Genomic DNA, 17,049 nt, shown 5'->3' with positions numbered 1-17,049 from the left:
GGGTCTCCCCCAGCCTCTGTCTGGGGCAGGGCCTTCTGTCAGACAGAAGAAAGGTTCAAAAATGCCAATTTTGCACCATGAGAATCCAGTTCAAGAAAAGAAGCTGGTGAAAGAAGTTAAATAGAAGGGGCTAGAGTTCTTTCACAGTCTCGTCATTTTTAGAACTGATGCATTTTCAATATTATACTCAAGGAAGCCATGATTGCTACTTTTTTATTTTATGCAACTAACAACCATTGACAAAACCAATAGTTCTGGCTTGTTGCAGGTGTTATGTTACTTGTTGTTATATAGCTGGATACAATGACAGAAGAGGTTAAATACCAGTCAGGCAGCACACTATACTAAGCACAGATGTTTAGCTTAAGTGTTTTAAGCTATGCCTTTAATTACATCGAACACCCCCTTTGGAGAGGCCCCCCCGGTATTTTCATCCCACTTAAAGCCCTGGAAACAAACCATGTCACAGTCACCTCATGGCCTCACACTGTGCATCATGCATGGCTCATGACTCAGATTGCCTATGTACAGGGGCAAAGTGAGCCCTGCCCCACCCCACCCATTGCTTTAGGAACTACAGAAAGGGTGACATTCTTGATGGACCTCTTCTATCTGCAACTCTGCGGATAAAAGGCACAGCTCATAATTCATATGAAAAGGTGGATGAGTAAGTGAAGGGATGGGTGGATGGCTGGATAGATTAGTGAAAGGGTGGATGGATGAATGAAAGGGTTAATGGATGGATAATGAGAAAAAGGATGGATGGATGAGTGAGTGTAAGGAAGGATGAGAGAAACGGTAAAATAATGTATGTATGGGTGGACGGGTAGATCAATGGTTAAAAGGGTGGATGGATGAGTGAACGGATGGATGATGGGTGAGTTAATGGGTGGATGGATGAGTGAAATGATGGATGGATTGATGATTTGATGAGTGAAAGGGTGAATGGATGGATGAGTAAACAGGTGGATGCAAGGATGGATGAGCGAGTGAAAGGGAGGTTAGATGGACAAAGGGATGGATAGATGAGTGAAGGAGTGAAAGGGTGGGTGGATGGATGACTGATCGGGTCAATGGATGGATTCATGAGTAAATGAATAGATGGATGGGTGGAAGGAAGTGAGGATGGCTAAGTGAAAGTGTTGATGGAGAGAGGGAGGGAGGATGGATGGATGAGTGAATGAATGGGTGGAAGGATGAGTGACTGGGTGGATGGATGAGTGAAAGGATAAAAGGCTGTATGGATGAATGATGGATGGAAGTCGATGGATGAGTGTACCGATGGATAGGGTGGATGGATAATGGAAGGATAATTGAAAGGGTAGATTGATGGATGGATGAGTGAAATGATGGATGGAAGGATGCATGAGGGATAGGTTTGCAAATGATTGAATATGTTTGGATATGAATGGGCTTAATTATATTCTATTGCCCGACCTCCTCTGATGTGTCTGTAAAACTTACCTTTTGTCCCGAAGTTTTGTCCTGAATTTTGACCTCCTGTCCTGAATCTTTGTCCTGAATTTTGACCCTTTGTCCTGAATTTTTACACTCCCCGTCCTGAATTTGCACCCATTCCAGTTGGTCACCTTAAATGTAACTAGTATTTAGCAGGTTCTATCGACATGAAAGGATTATGATAAAAGACATTATATATATATATATATATATATATATATATATATATATATATACACAGACGACACGTCATAATTTGTTATTGCTTTGATTTATGCCAATTTGCAAGCAATTAATTGGCTATCGCGCCTCTAAGGTTATTTCGCGGGAACGGCCTGCCGGGCTCACAAAGGTGTGAGCATTCTTTCAAGTTGTGCACGTGCTGCGGCGGTTGAATACGCCCAACCGATTAACATTCGCGTTCCACACGTCGCTCCTGTTTCCATTACTAAATACCGCGCTCGCGTTGCCCAAAGGCCCCCGCTTCTTTTCTTCCCTACCTAACAAGCGCTCTTTCTACTGGGCTCGTGCTGGTGAGCAAAGCGTCGTTCTCTGCGCTGAGGAGGGCGCGCAGACCCCGCCCCGCCGGCATTTTCTCTCCACGCAGAGTCGCATCAGAGCTGACGTGTTGGTTACGTGGGCTGCTTTCGCAGCCATCCGCTCCGCCCGTAATCAGTGACGGGGCCAACTACGTAGTGGCGACTACCGCCTAGTCTGGGTGAGTCGGAGAAGGAGGGAGGCGGGGCAGATGAAACTCTGGGTCACAAAGACGGTTAGCGTGAGCGCATGATGCAGATAGCTTGCACCTCTCTCGCTCAGGCGTGTGTCCCTGAAGTTAAGAGCTAGGCCTGTGCCCCACATACCCCACTTTGTTAGCTTCCGTCGTACACTCTATTCATTGGTATTTAGTGATCCAAATAGTGAATAACTTTTTCGTTACAAATTAAGGCTCGTCTTTATAGTACATCGGCATAAGAGACACTACAACTTCCCGGCAGTTGTTTTCTTGGCCAGCGTGTAGATATTATTACCCGTCAACCTGAATTTACCCATAGCGTAAGTACTACTGCCAGCTTGTACCATTAAACATGCCAACAGACCAGAAATAATTAGGTTTTGAAATAAAACTCACAAGAGAACCGTAGAAAATAGTGATAGCTTGCAGGTATAAAAGGGAAAAGGAAGCCTAGATTCATCAAATGGCGGTCGTTTTCAGTGGTTGACACCATTTTATTAGGGGTGCTGTTGAGACAAATGACTTCGTCTTTCTCTAGGGCACCGATTTTAATATATTCCTGCTGAACAAATATTTAAGTTCTCCCGCTTCACCGTTACTTAAATTGCGCCCAGTGTAAACTTGCACATCTGCTTTGTGGTACTGAACAGGAACTGCTGGGGACCGGGCATTACATCTTATTTCACATCTCCTTTGTTTATTTATAATCCCACAAATGCTGTAAAGTAGTTATTTGCCTTTTGACCTTCTGGGGACACCCACTGGAATCTGGCGATCCCCACCACCCTTGGTCCCTATTCGAATCCAGAGACCCCATTCCAAGCAACTTCGATGATTTGAACTGCAAAACTACACACAAAAATACGGAAACAAACTCTCAAAAAAATGCTCTAATGAAGAAATATTTTATTTAATTTACAAATAAATATAACAAAATCAAAAAGGGAAGTTTGTAGCTTTCCCAAATTGTCTATACTTTATTCTGTTTGACGCACCTGCACTGCTCCAATGATTCAATCTTAGGATACCAACTTAATTTTTAGCCTCAAATTTCCTTCACCGTTATAGAACGTTTTAACATTTATAATTTTGCTTATTTATATTCTCTTCAATAATTGTTATTTAATTTCATAAGCAGGTGTTGACCCATTGATTAGGGGGTGCAGACCATCAGAGGTCTTCAGGCCCCAGGTTAAGAATCGTTGCTTTAAAGAATAAATACAATTAGAAAAAGAGAGCTCATAAGTAAATACACTGTGGAGATCTTTTTCCACTGATAGGACACTTCTTGAAGATGTTCACAGTTCTGTAGGCTTGTAATTTTCCAGCTCCAAGAAGGTTTCACTGCTGGCAAAGCTGACGCTATCTGGGATCACAAAAGCACTGGGGAGGCACTTCTATTTGAGGTTCCTACAGCATTACAAAAAACTTTAGGTAAAAGCTCACTGGTAGAATTTTCAGGAACAAGGCACAAATGAATAAAAGCACACACACATGAAGCTCTCTTGACCTCTGAAAGCATTCCTGTTGGAGTTGATGCCACCCTTCTATGCTGAAGCACTGAAAAGTCTCCCTACACCCTGCCCTCCCTCCCTCCCTCTATCCCTCAACAGTTTCTCCTCTCGCCCTAGTTGGAAAAACTATCTGGCATGCATTGTAAATAAATGTTAAAGAACACTGCACAGCTACTATCCGCTTTATTACAGACAACGGGTAATGCCACAACTGAAATTACTTCTCCCCTTAAATGGTACCTCAGTTTAACCCCAAATCGTTCCTATGATATTTGCACGACGTTTGTTCATTCTTTTCTTGCACCAGAGACCCAGCATTATTAAAACAAAGGAAGGCTTGCTAAGGCATCAGATCAGGACGCCTCTGTGATTAATAGTACTTGGTTTTCTCAATATAGCTAAATACAATTGTTGACATTTGTAAGTACTGTAAATATCTAGTTGTAACTATTACATAAGCAATGGTATTCAATTAATCAACCTCACAAAGATGAAAGGATGGGTTAGCCTTTCCAGATTTCTGGCTTGTGATTTTTTTCACACCGATAGCAGCATGTCCATAATTTGCTGTTTCATCTTGCTCACAATAAATGTGAGGGTTTATTTTGGAGGCTTGGAGCATGCTTTTGGTTGGCTGGTGAGAATGTTAAGCTGGGACACAGGTAATCTCCAAATTTGACAGACAGCAGTTCGTCACAGTGGTGCAGGTGATGTTCCCTGCCACCTGGGAAGAGTATATTGTGTCTGCCAAAACCTAAATTAGGCCCCTAAGTTTTTTACTGTGATTTCATTTCTAAAACAAGACTGTGTTTCGAACAGAGAAACAACCACAATCATCAGAATGCTAATAAAGCAAACACAGAACTGGATCAACTCATCACACCTGGGAATGGGACAGCTTGGGGTCCCCACGGATGTTTTGAGTTCCCTCACACACTGTTAACTGACTTAATTACAGGTAACCTTAATCACATATTTTTAACAAAGGAGAGCTGAGATTTGAGTGTAGGTATCTCAGCTGCAAAGTTTGCAACTTAGCTGCTAGATGTTAGGCCCTCTCAACTTGTGGATATTAACCTCTATCTGCAACCTGCTTTCTAACATTTTATTCAGTTATTTGAAAATAAAAGTGCATATTTTTATTCAGAATTAGGGAATTGTGAGGAAAAGGGCCAGAAACTCAACCCTCCTAAATAGCTATTTGACTTTTATCTACGGAATGTTTAGTCTGTTTGTGCACAGCTCAGTGGAAATGTTTGTTTAAATTATGGTCTGAAATGCAATAAAGCCTGAATTCCAATCCTGTGTCTCCTCTGATCTCGTCACTCAAAAATCTGTGAGGGGTGGGATAAGTCCCCCACAGCCCACTCAATTCAATTCAACTTTATTCGATTCATACAAAGAATCGTAAAAGTTTGCGGTTCAGTACACATTTAAAAGGAGAGTTATTCAGTCAATACACTCATATTAGTAGGTGTCAGATCAATTTTGTTTTATTTAAAGTGAAATGTGTGATTGGGTAGCTAGATACGAATCAATGTACATTACATCTATTCTGTGAGGATATTTTGCATGGATCTTTAACTATCAAATGACAATATGTTTGTATTAGAAGCGTTTACGTTGTCGTTCTGATGTGCTTTGGATGTGTCTGTTTTGCTTGAGATAGATGTTAGATATTTTGGTACACCTGACCTTTCTGCTGCTAGGAGGGTAGCAATGTGTTTAGGTCTGGCTGAACAGATTCTATTTTGTTTTTGTTCGATGGCACTCTGGTATATTTGAAATTGATTGTTAAAAAGGAGCCAGCATATTTAGATCTTATAACAGGGCGTGGTTGGAGCTTCTTGCACAAGTTGGATCAATCCATAAGCCAGAATACATAGAGTGCGACATTGGATTATTCCCTCTCACCCACTAGTTTTATAGCCAGTGTTATATTATTGTTTGTACTGAACAGCCATTTGGTGGTTTGGGTGTTGGGCATTGTGAGTAAAGCCACTTTGCTCCATTATATCAGAGAGTGATAGGTGAAGTATGAGACTCTAGATGCAAGACTATAGAAATCAATGTGTCTGGTTCATCACACAGAGTGCCTTCAAGCAGCAGTTATGGTGTTTGGTACTGGACCAGCATATGAGGTGCACCCTGATGCAGAGTGTCATCCCAACAGTACCTTCCTTACTGCCTTGTGGTGGAGCCCAGGCAAAAAAGTAAAATTCAGAAACATGATTTTTGATTGGCAAGTGTGCGAAAGAGATGCACAGTTGTTTGTGAAATTGCCACCTTTTCACTGGCTCGAAATTGCCTGTCAAACTTTAAATCGGAGCTAAGAGGGAATAAGGAAAGGGTTGCCCTCCACTCTAAACCTGTACTTCAACCACAGACCCAATCCAACGGCGTCAAGGTATATTAGTGACTCAGAAAGAGGGGCAGTCAAAATATACTGCTCCCAGACACTCTCTTATACACTTTATAAGGAGGTGATGCACTGTACTCCGCCCACGTTAAAAGACACACCTGTTCTCCCCGACAGTACCACAGAACAACACAAATTGTGACCCAAAGAAAGTTGGTCGAAGAGTCCACACATAGTGTTGGACTAAGATCTTAATAGAAAAAATGTGCGAGAAGCAAGAGACGCCTCATGGAAACACCACCAACGGGGTAACTGGTATGTAATTTCCAGACAAGTCCCTGTCTCATCATCGGTAGTCACTTGCTTCTCAAAAGAAATAAGAAGAAAGAAAAGAAGTGTCCAAAACAAACAACAAAAATTGTGACAAACAGTGGAGAGCAGAAGAATCTGCTGGTGACAAACACACACATAAACAAGTGCCTAAAAACACAGCACACAAGTCCCTTAACCAACTTTATTCATAGGGAGGTGATTATATGCTGTTTGTATTAAAAAGGCTGGCCTTTTTGATACAAACAGCATATAATCACCTCCCTATGAATAAAGTTGGTTAAGGGACTTGTGTTCCTTGTTTTTAGGCACTTGTTTATGTGTGTGTTTGTCACCAGCAGATTCTTCTGCTCTCCACTGTTTGTCACAATTTTTGTTGTTTGTTTTGAACACTTCTTTTCTTTCTTCTTATTTCTTTTGAGAAGCAAGTGACTACCGATGATGAGACAGGGGCTTGTCTGGAAATTACATACCAGTTACCCCTTTGGTGGTGTTTCCGTGAGGCGTCTCTTGCTTCTCGCACATTTTAATGCCAGGCATTAGGTAATGGTATGCATGAATAGCTACCAGCCTTTTTAATACAAACAGCATATAATCACCTCCCTATGAATAAAGTTGGTTAAGGGACTTGTGTGCTGTGTTTTTAGGCACTTGTTTATGTGTGTGTTTGTCACCAGCAGATTCTTCTGCTCTCCACTGTTTGTCACAATTTTTGTTGTTTGTTTTGGACACTTCTTTTCTTTCTTCTTATTTCTTTTGAGAAGCAAGTGACTACCGATGATGAGACTGGGGCTTGTCTGGAAATTACATACCAGTTACCCCGTTGGTGGTGTTTCCGTGAGGCGTCTCTTGCTTCTCGCACATTTTTTCTTTTAAGATCTTAGTCCAACACTATGTGTGGACTCTTGCGACCAACTTTCTTTGGGTCACAATTTGTGTTGTTCTGTGGTACTGTCGGGGAGAACAGGTGTGTCTTTTAACGTGGGCGGAGTACAGTGCATCACCTCCTTATAAAGTGTATAAGAGAGTGTCTGGGAGCAGTATATTTTGACTGCCCATCTTTCAGAGTCACTGATATACCTTGACGCCGTTGGATTGGGTCTGTGGTTGAAGTACTCGAAATTGCCTGTAACATGAACAAACCTGGTAAGTGGCCAGTAGGGAGCACATAAGAGATGATCTTTCCTTTTTTTGATGTAGTATCACAGTGAAATGAAAATGCGATGGCGGCGTCCTATATTTTGAAACGCCACGCAATGTATTCTCAGGAATAGATAACGTTTTCCAACTCTTAATGCTGATCATGGCGTAATGGCTGTAATTCTTAACATACTATTGATACACAGGCATAATATTGCTTACTCATAGCTAATGCTTGCTCTGGCATAACACGGATAGTTCTTTACATCCTGACACATCATTGACACAGTGGTGACATGCCTGCCGTAATTATTGCACTTGAATGTTTTGGTAATACCATTGTTAAATATTGGGGACAATTTTTATGTTGGATCCATTAATCTATTGCCATATTCTGCATTCAGTTTTCTCTTTGATCTGTATTCTACCTCTGATCTTATTACATTTCATGAATTAATGAAAACTTGACTTTGCTCTTTTAAGCTCTTTGTTACCTCTCTGTTTAATGGAGAGTTGTTTTGTATCAGGACTGTTGTTTAGCGCCAATATATACCTTAGGAGATGAATGTGTGCTTTATAAATGCTATAAATAAAAAGAGATATGAGGGTGTTGCGGTTAGATCAGTCATACATGGGGATTGCTTTGGCATGTTCATATGGATCTTTATTGTGTGTGTGGCTGTAGTTGGATACAAACAGTTGGTTTTCAATAGCGTTTTTCTACGTTCGTTTTTTCTTGAGAAATAATTGACAAAAGGTTGTACTGATAAAAACAATACGCAAATGCGGAACTAATATTTTTACAGTTGAAACAAGTTTAATATGTATAGAAGTGTGTTTACTAATATCATTTAGTTATGCCACATTTATATGAAAAAAACATCTTGGATAACACAGATGCTGTTTTGATGCTGTTTCTATTATTCACTCCTCTTCTCCCCCCTCCTATCTCGTCCCCCTGTGCATCTTCACTCCTTACAAGTTCTGCAGAAACGAAAGCAAGCTGATGTCATAGATTTTTACTATTGTGCTTTAAATGAACTTCCTAATATTCCAAACACTTTCCATTTTCCAAGGCCCTTCCTCTTTAGTTCCATTGCTGGGCCTGATCTTATTCATTGGTGTGAAGCGTCATTGTTGAAATGTTTCATATTAGTTTGAATATCTCTGAGTAGCAATAGCTTTGAAGATACTGGAAGCTTTTTTTAAAATGGGATTGTGCTTATGAACTTAGAATATGACCTGTCTGTTTTTTGATTTTCTAAAAGAGTTGTTACCGGTGATCATACACTAATGATTCTGTTTGGTCTCTAATTTGTTACACAAAACCTCTGTATAAGAACCCCTTGATTCTGGAAGTGAGCCAGATTTTTTTATTAGATCTTTTTCCTGCTAGGGATGCTGCCCTATTTCTTTAAGATGTTTCTGTTCATTTGAGATGTCGGTTAATCTCTGACGTTGCTACTCTGTACAATTTTGTGTTTCAGCCTTCCGGGTGTTTATTCTGAATCGCCCGATTTCTGTAAAAAAAACACCTTTTATCTTTTCATTGGAATGTCCTGAATATTGGGATACAGTTCTGCTGCTACAAATTTGTAGAGGAGGATGGTTACGCATTAAAGAGTACTTTCTCTATCTCAGGGGTCCCCAATAGGTCCTTAATGCCCTGTCCGAAACTAGCAATTTTCTGTAACTTTGCCAACGGTTCTAGTGCTGGAGTTTCTCGGGAGGGGATTTCATTGCGTTCCTGAATGATTTGGAGTCTAAGTATAAATAGGGTGAATTGATTTGTCAGTGTTGTATGTATTTGTGAGGTTCTTAAAGTATGAATTTGATTAGTGGATTGCTATGCCCTTTTGAGATGTTTGGATATGCAATGCTTATGGTGGGTGCAATTGCTGGATTGATAACTGTATTGCTGATGTGTTATTCAGATTTGTGAATATATTTTGTTTATTGTTGGTCGGTTTGGTTTTGGATTCGTCGAAATCCCAACATTTTAAGATAGTGTGCTTTTTCTTGTCTACACAAGGTAGTGTGTAGTGTGTGGCGCTGCATGCACACAGACAGGTGTTTCTGAACTCATACATTTCCTTTCCAGGATTGTGTATCTAATTTGGGGTACTGTACATTGCTCCTATGGACACTAGAGTGAGTTGAGACTTAAAACAATATTCTGAAGGGTGCTGTTTAGCTATTCTGGTTTTCTATCAATTGAGAGTTTGACCCTGCCGTGATTTACTGAATTATTTTTAATTTAGTTTGAGCAGAGAAGGGTTTATTTAATTTAAAATTGAGTTAGAAAGGTTCTGTAATTGTTCCCTGTTCAAGGAGAAGTGGCGCTGTTATTGGTTAGTCAGCCAGGTAGCCTTGCTGGAAATAGTGAGATGTCACCACAAAGCCTCCCTTTCATCGGTCGATTGCTGACGGGTCTGCATTTTGATATTTTGACCTTTGACAGATTCACACTGGGATTGTTTGTTGTTTGCTAGTTTGCTTGTTATGATTTTTTTTAGATAATTTTAAGCGAAAATAATGGGGAACGTAATGAAAAAGCCTAAAGTTTATTTTTTACCTGCAGAGGGCCAGAAATGATCTGCTGAGCGAATGCCAGCAGATAAAATGATGACGGACCATGGGTTCTCTATACATTCACTTGGATTTCTGAACGACATGAATATACTGCATCTAACAAAAAGTTACAGTTTATGTTCGAGGTTACCTTTAACATGAAAAAGCTGGATTTTTTAGGACAAACCATTAATGACATGAAGCCGATGCCCAGAGCTACAGTGTTTCAGGAATTAACGAAATGGGATTTAATGGCAAGAGAGGAAGAGAATTTCTAAGCAGGTAAAGGGTTTATTTAGACAGTGGCCAGACAGTAAATGGAATTGACAAGAGAAATGCCGGAGAGAGGTTATGATGGAAGTTGTACAAGCCTATCCTGCCATAGTTAAAGAAACTAATGATAAAGACAAGACAAGAGGGAGAGAAGCAAACCAGCGATTCTGATGAGGAGGATAATTTCCTAAATGATCTTCTGAATTCGCGATCTCCTTGATATTCAGCTGGAGCAAAGAAGACAAATGATTCTGTTTCGGGACCTGATGGGGGTACAGGCAATAGAACTACTGCTGTAGGAATGGTCCCGAATGCACCAGCTGAGACGGCAATGACAGCACTGCCTAGTTTAAGTAGGGAAACACAACCTGATGCTCCATTTCAAGTTGATTCATCTGTAAATATAGTGATGTTTGAAGAACCTCCTAAAGCAATTAACATTTGCTTTTAAATTTGAACTTTGTGAAATGTTACAGGGAAACATTGATCTAAACACAGCGTTGACATACAATACAGATGAAATGAGATATTTGATCAAAGAAGCCACCAGATATGTAAATGAGGCTGAAAGGAGGCACTTCATAGGTAAGAAGTATGATTTTATTCTTTAAGCCAGCAGGAGCACCATAGCTGAATCTCCAACCCACAACAGTCAACTGCCCACCTTCCAGAATCCCACGACACATTCCACCCAGAGACCAAGCGCGCGACATAGACCTAGCAAAGACACACATAAATTAAAAGAGTTAGCTAGTGAATGTGAGGTGGACATCAGTAGATTGAAAAACGTGAAACAAAATTATAAAATGGATTTGACACATGATGAAATGTAGGAAATGGGCTTAATCACTCTGAGAACCCTTATTAAGGATTTAACTGAAAAAATATAGAAAATGGAGGGATTTGAAGAAATATTGAGAAGTGTGGACAGCAAATAAAAAGAAATTTGAAGGGAGGACAAAGGGAGCAGCAAGTTATTTGAAATCGGTAATAGGAATGGTTTTATAATTTCCTTTAAGGTAAGTGCATTGAAGGAATCTAGTGCATAGGCCATGGACACAAGCTGATCTATATGCTTTTATAACACATTTTTTGAAGTTGCGCCAGAAACCAGAGAAGTGGTACAAAGAAGTGCAGTCTGACTATCATTCTGCGGATGTTGTGGACTGATTTTGAATTCATTATTTGAGATTGTGGTTCCTAGAGATTAGTGGGCAGAGTGTAAAGCGGTAGTTGGATGGACAACCAGCTAGAGTTGCTCCTTAGAATTCTACTTATTAGGAAGTAGCCAATAGGTATAGGCTGGCAATTAAATATTTGAAGAAAAGACTACCTGGAAAGGATATAAATGAGGTAAACATCTTGGGAACTTCAGACAAAATGAAAGTTTCAGCACATTCTTTTTATGAAAGGCTTATGTAAATTTTTAAGAAACACAGCAGAGTCGATCCTGAAGAAGATGGTGGCAGTGATTTTGTTTCTGCTTTCATAATGTATTTGAGGCCAGAGCTTAGTAATCACATGCAGCTGAGTAAATTGTGTTGGCATATGAAATATTGAAGCTGTCGAAATAGACTCTTGATTACTTTGATGTGAAACAGAAAAAGGTTAAAGAGAATCGCATGATTGCCTAACTGAAGCACTGTGAGAGAAGATCCTAAAACCAAATAGTTTCAGATATGAATTTTGTTCAGTCTTGGGTGAATGGAGTGAATCATATGCAAGACCTGCAAATAGGAAATGTAGCGATGCAAGGTTATGGAAGAGGGATGATGAACAATGATGGAGTGAATGTGAATGGTGAAATTATGAAAATAAACACTGCTTGTCATTTCTGTGGGAGGACCCGGCATTGTAAACGTGAATGTCGCCAAAATCCATATAGTAGTCAGGGAGAAGTTGTTTCTCAAATGCAGAAAAATGTGGTGGCTTCGACTATGCCAAATTCTGAGCAGGGTGTGCAGAATCAGAAGTCATATTGAATGTTGATGCCTTCAGCACCAGTGATGCAGTAAAACAAGGGACATAAGATGCCATATAGTGTAGAGGACTAATAGAATCCATTGATTCTGAATGATGATACAGCACGGAACAATTCACAATGGTGGTGCCTGGGGAGGAGGAGTAGGATTGCATACGTGGAGCAGTCCTAGAGGTAGACCCAAGTGACCCATGGGTTGACGGAGAAGTCCATGGCCATTCTGTTTCATATCTTTCATTGATATATATATCTATAGACCTGTTCTACTGTTCTTTGGAAGTTGTAAACCTCGCCCTCTCGGGAAGAGAAGTCTGAGTTGTAGGAAATAATAATAAACCAATTGCTAATCAGGTTGCAGCATAATTTTCTGTTAAGATTGGTCAGATGGAAAACTAACACCAGTTCATTTTGTGTGATTCATGTCCTGTGAATCTATTAAGTAGGGACTTGGTTTGCAAAATGTATTGTGTAGTTAACTACAGGATGATGATGCAATTGAGACAAAAGATGAGGTCTCGGTATTTAAAATAAATGCACAAGACAGAATTCAGTTGTTCCTGGTGTTAACAAAAGAGGACCTACCTCTGGATATAACCCATACTGTTAACAATGAGGTATGGGATTTTTCTTGAAAGGAGATTGTATTGATTAGAAGAGCAAGCAAAGTGAGTTAAAATAAAAGTAAAGGCAGATGCAATTTTCCCTAGAAATAATCGGTACAGACTCACGAAAGGAGCCATGGAGGGAATGATGCCAGTGATTGGAAAAATGATTGAGGAGGGAACACTTCGGGAGGTACTTGGCAGTCTTTGTAACTCTCGTGTGATGGGGATAAAGAAACCAAATGGAAAGTGGAGAATAGTTCAGGATTTACACAAAATGTATAACATTTGTCATCCCATATTGTCATGCGGTACTGAATCCAGCAGTGATTTTTCAGATGCAGAATGGTATACAGCAACCAACTTATGCCAAGCATTCTTTTCTTTTCCCCTTCACAAAGGGACTCAATACTTCTCTGCATTCCAATTTTCTAACGAAGTTCTCGTGGGGTATACAATCCCACAAGGGTATACAGAAAGTCCTTCAATCTTTAATCCTATCCTGAACAAAGATCTAGAAAGCTTGAGGTTGCCTTGTAACTCAGTCTTTGTGCAGTGAATTGATGATTTGCTTGTCACATGTAAGACAAAAGATGACTGTAAACTTAATACAATTACCTTATTAAATCACTTACCTGACAGTGGACATAAGGTATTTCCAACTAAAATACAGAATTGTACTAAGGAAGTGATTTATCTTGGACACCATATTGAAACAGATGTGAGGAAAGTTCTCAAAAGAACATATTAGTGCAATTCTGAAAATGAGCCCCCTAAGCAATCATTTCTGCTTTATTTCGGCCCAAAAGGCCATAAAAGCACATAAAAATATTAACCAGTATAAAACATATGTTAAAATACAATTCTTTAGAGTTCTATTGTTATTAAAATGACAGAGTGTATGTAATTAAAGGACTGTTGATTAATGAGTGCACTGTAGTGAAGGATGTGGAAGGAGAACAGTAGGGTCAAGTATTAGAATCCAACATTGAGCGTAGAATTTGCAGTATATCACGTCACTACATCAACTAGGGGTGGATTTCCAGTTACTATGGAAAGCTTTGCCCTAGTTTTCCTCCTAGCCAGTAGATAACGTGTTAGTGTAAATGTTAATGGCCTACTAAGAATAGTATCCTTAGGCCAACTTTGTATTCTCCAGTGCCTAAGGACTGGCACAGCAATGATATCCAGCATCGGCTACTGCTCTCGTACACCAGGCAGAAAAACAGGACATGATCTAGGGTCACCTTGGGGGCACCACATGACGGGCAGTGCCTCTCATCTGCACTGGTTACTTTAGCCCATCTAGCTGTGACAGACTTGAGGGGAAGCGTCCCGTATCGGAACTACAGGGACAGGTGCTTAACCATAGGAGGTTCGATCTCATCCATTACGTTTTTTCTGCTATAAACCTCCTTAACTATGAGGAATGCTTCGGTCAGGGAACCTCTGCTTTCTTCAGTGTTTGCTGCATTATCTATGTGCCGCCAAATGGCTTTTTTTATGCTGTTCTTGGAGATCCTAGCTGACTCGTTTGGAATGCTCCACATTGTTAAAAACTACATTTTCTCCAAGAGGAACCTTGCATACCAAATCCAGGGAATTTTACAATAGAGCCTGCAAGATCTGAGGATCTCAACTAGGCCTTCCCGGCAATGTTGGAGCTCCGGAGTAGTCCAGACCGCTTCCAGCACAAGATCAGGCGCAAACCAGTTTTAGCAGATAAGGGTCTGCTTTCCAAGGTTGATTCTAAAGGGAAGCTACAGGGTACTAATAGGGACACCTACCAGCTGCCTGATGAATTGGTTTTCAACTAAATCAAGCGAAGTCACTTCCACATGGCCCGGCAGCTCTGCACCATACAAAACGGACCCCAGAGCCTACGATTGATAAACTTGGAGGGCTTGCTGGACAGAACTGTGATCTATATGCCATCTTGGAAATGCCCCCTTGCAATTTGCTGTAGTTTGAGCCTGCGCTGGGGGTTGTGTGCCTACCACCCCATATGTGATTGTAATACCCAGGTGTGTGAATGATTGCACCCTTTCAAGGGGAAACTTTGCTAGAACTGGGTGAGCCCTTGTCTAGTGCCCTGGTTTTAAAATCATGTACTTTGTTTTGCCTATATTGATTTCTAGATCCCGATTCCTGCAAACATTTTGAAAACAATCCAACAGCTGTTGAATGGTAAAACATTTATCCTGTTAAGTTAGCCTCTACTCCTCTTCCATTTTGTCTACCAGCCCCCATTTTTGTGTTTCTAAAAGTACTTTCATAAAGTCAGAAGTTACGTGTTCACTGAAAGCAGGTTGTACAGATAATGCTTGCGTTCAGAGCAAGCAGCCCTGCCCTAGGGCCTCCGTGCACAGCTGTCTAATCTGTTTGCGCACCAACTCCTGTAACCTCCCTTGCCTATCTACAAAGATGTTGTGGGTAGGGGTTTATCAGGATCCAACAGTTCAGCATGTAAGCATTATGTAAAGGGTTGCATAAGGGGTTGTGTAAGCGTTATTTAAAAATGCTAAAAAGGGTCCCCTAAAGTTTGATGTAACCATGACAAAGGGGTTGTTGGTGAATTCCTATGGTACCTAAAATGTATAAAAGGCAGGTTCGGAACTGTTCTAGTTCGTTCCCTCTCAGGCACTTGTAGTGTCTGTATGACGGAGCCATCTCATGAGATATAATAAACTTGTGTTTTATTCCACTCCAGTGTCGATCCTCATTTATGAATACATAGACAAGGGGTGTCCCTGCACCAGTGAGACAGATAAGATATCTCACTTCTACAATTGCCGCCGGCAACTGGGGCCCCATTGAAGGACACAGCTGGGCCAGAAGGAGGTTGTTTCAATGGGACAGAAACACTAAGGGGCTCCCCGCAGACTGAGACTTGCTCTCGCGGCCAAGGTGGGTTTCAGCTTTTCGACCTGACCTTTGTGGTGGCTGTTTGTCTCAACTGGGGCACTTCGGTTGGCATTTTGGAGGTGATCTATTCATCTGAGGATTGGCAGGTGGGAGTTGGAGTACTGCGATCAGGTAGGATCGAATTGGTCGTCTTTTTTGGGTCTTTTGTTAGTAAAAAGTAGTTTGCAAATGTGTTTGACAGGTTATGTGAGACTTTTTTTTCATCTTTTGGTTTTGGTATAGGAGTCTCAACGCTATTGTGAAGAAGTATTTGGTAAAGATGCCTGTTTTGAGCACACTTCGTGCATTATGTTGTTTTTGCAACACAAAAAGTATTTTGAAAGAAAGACAGCCAGCACCTCTAGAAGGCACTCTGAATTATGAAATGTAAATTAAATACAGTATTTCTTCATACGGTTTAGCACATTGTGGAACAAAAATATGAAGGCAGAGGCCAGTTTACAGTGGCCACTTAAATGGTACCTTTGATTTCCATAAACTGCAATTGATAGAAGAGGAGCTCTTTAAGAGAAAAAGTAGTCAGAGTATGTTTGATGCCGTAGGGTTATCGGGAAAACAAATTAAACAGGAATAGATTAAAGAAGAAAAGGATAGGAAGAAATTTGAAGAACAGACTATTGTATAGAAAATTAAAGAATTACAAATAAAAGCACAAGAAGAGAGTGTAGAAAGTGATGAGAGAAGGGTTAGACTTTAAATGCAAAAAATATACGTGACCGGGGCACTCCCTGGTTACCTGAATGCCGTTGCAACAACTGCCATTTCAATCAAACAATCAACAGGACTTGAATTGGATCATAAATTGACGGGTTTTGTTCCCCATTAAGTTAATGTATTATTGAATGAAACTAAGACACAACATTTGATTAGTGCTCGTCTTACCGGATACAAACTCACTTTGTTAGCACCACACATTACACTTAAATGCTGCCTGACATTGAATCCAGCTACTTTGTTGCCATTACCCTCCGAACAGCCTAGTGATATACATGACTGTATTTTTACCACTTAAGAACAAACAAAGGGTCGAGTGGACCTGACTGACATACCCTTGCCTGATGCTCAGGGTGAATTGTATGCAGATGGATCTTGTTTTAGCTACTCGATGGCACCACGACTGCAGCTTATGCTAACACCACACTCCATACAATTGTGGAGAC

General features: G+C 40.5%; 1 protein-coding gene across 2 annotated transcripts in view; it reads left to right on the top strand.

Annotated features, from left to right (window-relative positions):
• The first annotated feature begins 1,974 nt into the window (after window positions 1-1,974).
• Window positions 1,975-17,049, top strand: part of CREM (cAMP responsive element modulator) — a 791,294-nt gene continuing 776,219 nt past the window's right edge. Inside the window, exon 1 of one of the 2 annotated variants that reach the window (XM_086941526.1) lies at window positions 1,975-2,176. The gene's annotated coding sequence lies outside the window, so the exon portion shown is untranslated. The remainder of the gene's footprint in view (window positions 2,177-17,049) is intronic. The other variant, XM_086941525.1, reaches the window with a different exon arrangement.

Source organism: Lissotriton vulgaris, chromosome 10 (genome assembly GCF_964263255.1).
Source record: "Lissotriton vulgaris chromosome 10, aLisVul1.2, whole genome shotgun sequence".
In the NCBI taxonomy this organism is placed as follows: domain Eukaryota; kingdom Metazoa; phylum Chordata; class Amphibia; order Caudata; family Salamandridae; genus Lissotriton; species Lissotriton vulgaris.
Note: the sequence above shows the minus strand (reverse complement) of the source record. Positions and strands in the feature narration are given on the sequence as shown.